The sequence below is a fragment of the Muscardinus avellanarius genome, assembly GCF_963383645.1.
Source record: "Muscardinus avellanarius genome assembly, chromosome: 10".
In the NCBI taxonomy this organism is placed as follows: Eukaryota; Metazoa; Chordata; class Mammalia; order Rodentia; family Gliridae; genus Muscardinus; species Muscardinus avellanarius.
Window position 1 is genome coordinate 82827614 of NC_137796.1, and position 7714 is coordinate 82835327.

A 7714-nucleotide genomic window follows, 5' to 3' on the forward strand; every position below is an offset into this window, starting at 1 on the left:
CGTGTCCAGCAGAGCCTTCAGCTACGGTGTGTATTTTCCAATCGAATGAAGATATCTCCTACTGGAACATCTCAGCTTCTGCAGCGAAGAAAATTCCTGTGATAGTCAGTTCTTTAGTTTTTTCTATTTGAAAAATCATTTAAATGATTCTTTGTTCACAACTCTCCTTAATGACTGAGTGAACAGCTAGTATCTGTATATTTGACTAAACCTTTTCCTAAGCTGTCTTCTATCATGGTTCCTATGTTTTTTATCATAATTAAAAGAAAAACCACCTGGATCACCTAACAGTCAGTTGAGAGGTCAGTATCTCAGCGTGTGGATTGTAGACGACGTACCAAGAACCTCTTCCACTTTTACTTTTCGTCCACAAAAAAATGCATGGTGTGCCACGGAGGTGAAGGTCAGGTATGAGTACTGGGGCAAGCGAGATGGCACTGACGCCTTACGATCATGGAACCTGGTGTGGCGTGGGATTCCTCGGAACGCTCTTCCAGCTTGGGTCAGGTCCAGGGGCTGCCATTGCCTTTGTTGTTTTTAATTCTGCTTTTAACACTGAGGCATCAGTATGGGGAGCAGGGGTCAGTGAGCTAATTCTGCGCCCTTGATATTCTACACCATTTGTAGGAGAATCTTACATGTGTGGAGATTTCACAGACAAAAAGAATTGTAAAATACCAGCTATAAAAAGCTAGAGTATGTGATGGCATAGAGTTTTCATTAGCTTTATCATGATATTCACAATGGAGAATTATATTACATGGTAGCAAAAATAGGCATTTTTATGTGTTGCTTATATTTTACCTCAAATTAAATTGTAGATATAGGGTAATAAATAAAATCCATCCATGCCTTTCACACACTAATTCATTTCTTTCTAAGGTGTCTTCGTGAGTTTCTGGGGGAACCAGTGGGTTGGGAGGGTGGCAGGTGGAATGGAGACAAGGGTTAGATGGCCCTGTGAGAGTCCACAGAGCCTCGTGGACAGACACCCTCCTTCCCAGGTTTCTGAAACCTCTTTTCATCCAGTCTGAGCAGCGACTGGAGCTCCCATCTGCCCTGTGCCAGCTGTGAGAGTGGAGAATAGCCCAAGTAGATTTGTGTGGTTTAAGTTTGATCTTTTTGTTGTGGTGGTGGTGGTGGTGATTTTTTTTTTCTTTTTTTTCTTTGTGGTACTGGGGTTCCTGGAAGCCCTTCTACCTCCGGGCTACACTCTCAGAACTATTTTATATTTTTTTTATTTGGAAACAGGGTCTCTTAAGCCAGCAAGTCTGGCTCCAAAACAGCGCGATCCTCCTGTGTCTGCCTCCGAAGTGTAGGGATTACAAGCGTGTGCCACCATGCCTGGCCCAGCTTGTTTCTTTTTTTATTACTGGAGATTGAACCCAAAGGCCTTCTAGTGTGTGTGTGTGTGTGTGTGTGTGTGTGTGTGTGTGTGTGTGTGTGTGTTTTACTGAGGATTGAGTTCAGAGGTATTCTACATCTGAGCTACACTCCTAGCCCTACTTTATATTTGTTTTTGAAATAGGGTCTCACTACTTGTTGAGGTTGGTTTCCAACCTGCAATCCTCCAGTCTCAGCCTCCCAAGTATAAGGGTGCACCACCACTCCCAGCTTCGTGTGTGTGTGTGTGTGTGTGTGTGTGTGTGTTCCTGGGGGTGGAACCCAAGGGCTTTCTACCTCCGGGCTACACTCCCAGACCTATTTTTCTTTTATATATTTTATTTGGAAACAGAGTGTCACTAAGTTGCTAAGAGCCTCACTAAGTATAGCTGAGGCTGGCTTCGAACCTGTGCAATCCTCTTGTCTCGGCCTCCCAAGTGGGGGGATTACAAATCGTGCACCACCATGCCCGGATATTCTTTATTTTAAAAGAGTGTCATTGAGTTCCAAAGGGCCTAAGTAGCTGAGGCTATCCTTGAACCGCGATCCTCTTGTCTCAACCTCCCAAAGGCTGAGATTACAAGTGTGCGTTACCATGCCTGGCTGTATTTTGAAACAGGGTCTCACTAAGTTGTGGGGGCTTCACTAAGTTTCTGAGGCTGGTTTCCAACTTGTGGTCCTCCTTTTTCATCCTCCCAAGTGCTGGGATTACACACATGTGACACCACGCCTGGCCCAGGATCTTAGATTTGAGGCCAGCTTCAGCAGTTTAGTAAGACAGTGTCTAAAAATAAAATAGGGCTAAAGATGTATCTTGGAGGTTGAACATCCCTGGGTTTATAGTTCCTAGTACTAATAAAAAATAAAAAAAATAGACCTGGAAAAAATACATCAGCCCTTCCCACCTAGAAAATGCATGTCAAGTCAAGGTTTCTGCTGTTCTCTCTGGAGCTAGCCTCCTGTGCCTGCTCGGAGTGTGCTCAGGATGTAGAGCTGCGTGTATTACCTGCCAGCTCCAATTGACTCTCATGGCTCCTTTGAAATGTCATAAAAACTGGCACAACCACATTTTCTGATATTTCTCAAGGAAACCCATTTTCCTGCCCTGTATAAGGATTCTCTGTAGCTGGGCATGGTCGTGTCTGCTTGTAATCCCAGTACTTGGAAAGATGAGTCGGGAGAATCGCAGGTTTGAAGGCAGCCTCAGAAAATAGACTCTTATTAACCTAGGAAGACCCTGTTTCAAAAATTAAAATAGGGGTGGGAAGCCAGGTGTGGTGGTGAACACTTGTAATCCTAGTACTTAATAGGCTGAAACGGGAGGATCGCAGGTTCATGGACAGCCTCAGCTACTTAGTGTGAGGCCTTCTGCAACTTAGTGAGACCCTGTTTCAAAATGAAGAATAAGAAACAGGGCTGGGGGAGTAGCTAAGAGATAATGCCCCTGGGTGGATACACACACACACATATATATATACACAGGTATGCAAGCTAGAAAGGATTCATCTTAAATATTCACCAGAATTGTCTCTCTCGAGGCAAACCCACAGGCTCTGGCCACTGTACCTCCCTCATGGTAATGTGTTAAAGGCTTAAGGGTTGTTGTCCTGTCCCCCTCCTCACGTCCTGGTTCCTTCCAGATGTGCTGAAGAGGGGAAAAAAGCCCTGGCCTTGGGGCCTGTGTGCTGCTATGCCCCCCGGGGTCAGGCGCCCAGCAACTCTAGCTTTCTCCTTGACTGCCCTCTGTGCTGTGTAGCGAAGCTTCCCTTTAAGCAGGGAGAGACTGCCTTACCAGACTGCCTTGCCAGCAGTGGTGGTTCTATTATTGTAACAAAACATTGGAGCCAATTTAAAAGGAGGTTTACTCTGGTGGGGGTTTCTAGAAGCTTCGGTCCCCACTCAGGTAGACGCTTGCCGTCGGGCACACAAGGCAGCGCATCATGATGGCCGAGAAGCGACGCAGACAGGCTGACAGCCTTGGGTCCCCATGAAGGCACCGCCCAGTGATCTGGCTTCCCTCCCTTAGGCCCCAACACCTCCCAGAGCCCATTGGGGCTGGGCCCCAAATGACAATAATGCGGGCCTCTGGGACACTCACCTGAACACAGCGCGCAGCGGTTAGCCCCGGCCAGGGCCTGGGGCTTGTGTAGAAATGGGTGGCAGTGAAGGTGCAGCTTGCCCAATCAGCCTGCCAAGTACAAGAAGAGGCCCTGGCTTCCTATGTTAACAAACAGGCAGCGTGTTTAGAGAAGTTAAAATCTCCATTCAAGCCGGGCGTGGTGGCGCACGCTTGTAATCCCCGCGCTTGGGAGGCGGAGACGAGGATTGCGCTGGTTCGGAGCCAGCCTCGCTGGCTTAAGAGACCCTGTTTCCAAATTTAAAAAAAATGTAAAATAGGCCTGGGAGTGTAGCCTGGAGGTAGAAGGGTTTCCAGGAACCCCAGTACCACCAAAAAAAAAAAAAAAGTTCAAATCTCTTCAGCAGACCCAGTGGTCTTACCATTAGGAAGAGTTCTTGAGCCTGCCCTTGGTGACTTACCCATTAGTGGGCAGGTAACTGTCACTGGATGGGCATCTTTCACTGCTTAATACTTTGTAAAAGGAAGTCCCAGTGTCCGGATTGATGTGACAAGTTTTGAAACATGTTCTAGGGATGCCTCAGTTTCCCTGGGGGACGATAAAGGGGACAGGTTTTAGGAATGGAGGTGACCAGTAGGTGGCCTTTTTTAGTGTGGTGATGGCTCCCTGCACATCAGACCTGAGATGGCCACGGCGAGGGCCCTTCTCAAATGCCTGCCCTCAGGTTCGGCCTGCCGCAGCCTTTGGGAGCGTTGCCTCCTGGCTGCTTGTTTGCCCAGCTTAGAGGCTGGGAAGCAGCTTGCATTGGCCATCAGGGTCACAGTCCCTGAGGGTTTGGTCCCTTGGTGGATAAGGCCAAGGACCGGCCTGTCCATTGTGTGGTGAGTACCAGTCACTTCCCCTCCAGCCCCGGCACGCATGCCTCGTTTCTGAAGACGGTCAGGGAAAGAGCGATGAAATCTGTGACACGTGACTCCTGAAGGTGCATCCTGCCGCCTCTTCCCAGAATCAAGAGCGCTCACTGACCCCTAGACTGCACGGAAGTGACCCGCGTCAAGGCCAGGCCTTGGTGCCCGGGTGTGAGGTCAAGGTTTGGGAGCTGCAACCTTGGGGCAGAAGACCAACCTCCCAGAAACACTTGGCACAGGCTATCAAAAGGTGTAGACAAACCCTGTTTTTCCCCTCAAGTAGCCGGCTGCGTGCACCCGCTGCCTGCCCTGTGCGCAGAACTGGAGTCACGGAAGCGGCCAGTGCTCCCCTGGTGATGGTCCCAAGGTTTAGTCCGCACAGCTCAGAGCATCCTGGTATGTGCTGGAGCTGCCTCGGAGGGCAAGTGACCTGTGAGCAGGTGGCCTGGCAACACTCCTTATGGCAGAGTTGTTAGTACCTAACGGCAGAGTTGTTAGATTACAAAACAGGCTCGGAGGAGCTTGCCAAGGAGCAGGCTAGGAATGGAGGAGTCGGTACAAAGCAGGTGTGTGTCAGGCTCTGGGTTACGTTACCGCAGCTCAGCCTGGGCCCCTGGGTCTTGGTACCAACTCCACTGAGCACCAGGGTCTTGGAGCCCTCCCTCCTGTGGCCACGTGCTGGAAGAGAAGCCATGCAGACAGCTCATCCTAGGTCTGATTTTGCTCACAAAGGAAAGTTTGGGGGTCCCAGCCTAGTGGCCCTGTCGCCTGCTGATCAGAGGGTTCATGGTTCTTCCTGCCACTCTGGACCCTTTGTAGGCTGGGGCAAGCCTACGGGAGGGTCTTAGGCCTCAGAAGAACTGCCTCACACAAGGGCTGCTTTATTCCAATCTTGGGAAGTCTAGGTCCCCTTCCCCCGGCAGGTCTCAGGGCAGTGCATGACTCCAGGCTCCTCCACACATCACTGACCAACCCAGCCGTGGGGATTTCCAGGTTAAAGGAATGGCCAGCTCAGCCCGTGTGTGTGTGTGTGTGTGTGTGTGTGTGTGTGTGTGTGTGTGTGTGTGTGTAAGACAGTGACCTGACGGGAGGACAGGAAGCACCGTCCCCTCTGCCCTCACCTGCTCATCATTTCTTGTTCAAGGACAGGGCAGGGAGCCCAGGTCCAGACCCTGCGTCAAATCCTAGCCCTGTGCTTACCAGCTGCAGCCACCTCTTTACCTCCCAGTGAAGTGGGGAGATAATGGTCCTTCCGCCCCCGAGCCCCATTGTGAGGCCAATGTGGCAGGAAGTATAAAGCACGTACACCAGCACCTGCCGTGGCATCGGGAGCTCTGCTCTTCTGTCCAGAGGACAGTTGCCAGGATGTCTATGAGCATCACGCTGCGTCTGTGGTGCTGGGGATTGAACCCAGGGTTATTTTGAAACAGGGTCTCACCGGGTTACTGACAGACTCACTGAACTCTGGCCTTGAACCTGCCACCTTCCACCTCAGCCTCTCAAGTACAGGGATTGTGGTCATACATCAACATGCCTGGCTCCTCATCACCCAAAAACTTTTGAGCCAGGTGTGGTGTGCTCGCTTGTAATCCCAGCATTCGCGAGGCTGAGACAGGAGGATTGTGGTTCTCAGACAGCCTCAGCTACTTAGGCCCTTTGTGACTCAGTGAGACCCTGTTTCAAAATAAAAAAATAAAAAGTAGGGCTGGAGGTGTAGTTCAGAGGTAGAATGCCCCTGGGTTCCATCCCCAGTACTGCAGAAATAAATTCCATGTTATCCTTCCAAATATGAACCTTTAGAGGTTCTATGCCAGTTCTTAGTATGGCCTGCCTTTTTTTACCCATTTAACACAAGGAGCCAGGTGTGGTGGCACACACTTAAAATCTCTGTACTTGGGAGGCTGAGACAGGAGGACACAGTCACAGTTTCAAACCAACCTCGGCTACTTATGCCCTCCACAACTTAGATCCTGTTTCAAAATAAAGAATAAAAAAATAGGGTTGGGGCTGTTGCTGAGAGGTACAATGCCCTTGGGTTCCATCCCCAGTACCACAAAACAAACAAGAAACACAGGGGCCCCGTGGGAGCAGGGCTGGGTCTCAGGAGGCCTCAGGAGCAAGGGAGGCGGCCTGGACAGGGGCCACTGGGCTGGGCCTGCTGTCTGCAGAGCAGAGCGGCCTGGTCACGCCGTTGGGCAAGAGTGGAAGGGAGGGGAAGGAAGTGCCGAGGCCTGCTCCGCTGGCTGCGGTCCCAGCAGGAGCCCCTGCAGCCCTGGTCTATGGTTAAGGCCACATTGTCTGCAACAGAGACCAGACACAGGCTGAGCGCCTGCCAGGAAGGGACCCTGAAAAACAACTGCAACCAGCAAAACCGGGCTGGGGGCATCCACGGGGGCAGGCTGGTGAAGCGTGGTCGCCAGCGTGGGATCCACGGGGGCAGGCTGGTGAAGTGTGGTCGCCAGCGTGGGATCCACGCAGAACCTGCTGTTTGTGTCACTTTTTGTTTTGTTTTCAGTACTGGGGACTGAATCCAGGGGCATTCTACCTCTGAGTTACACCCCCAGCCTTTTCTGTTTAGTGTGACAGGGTCTCGCTAACTTGCCCAAAATGGCCTCAAATTTATGATCCTTCTAAACCTCCAAGCAACTGGGATTAAATATGTATGCACCACAGCGTCCGTTTTTTTTGGGGGGGAGGGAGGTTTAGCTGGGTTTTTTTTTTTTTTTTTTTTTTTAGTACTGAGGATTAAACCCAGGGGTATTCTCTCTCTGAGCCACTCCTCTAGCCCCCCCCCTTTTTGTTTTGAGACAGGGTCTTGCTAAATTGCAGAGGCTAGCCTCAAACCTGTGAACCTTCTGTCTCAGCCTCCCAAGTAGAGGAATTACAGGAATGCCTCACCACACCCAGCTGTCTGCAGCCTTTTATTGTAGTAAAACATCCCCATAGAAGAGGACAGCATACAAAGCCTTCATCCCGGTTTTCAGAAAAGTGAGCCCCTTATGGAACAATCCCTCTCCTCAAGAAGGGGCACCCTGGCCCCGGGCGTGGTGCCGCACGCTTGTAATCCCAGCATTCGGGAGACTGTGACCGGAGGATGGCAGTTCTCAGACAGCCTCAGCTACTGAGTGAGGCCCTTTGCAACTCAGTGAGACCCTGTTTCAAAAATAAAAAGGCTAAAAAATAAGGCAGGGGGTATAGTTATAATGCACGTGGACTCCATCCCCAGTACCTCAACAATAAATAAATAAATACATAAATAAATAAAGGGCACCCTGTCCAGGCCTCACTACCTCGTCACCGCCCTGTCCCTCCCAGAGGCCGCCCTGGCCTCCAGCATCGCGGCGG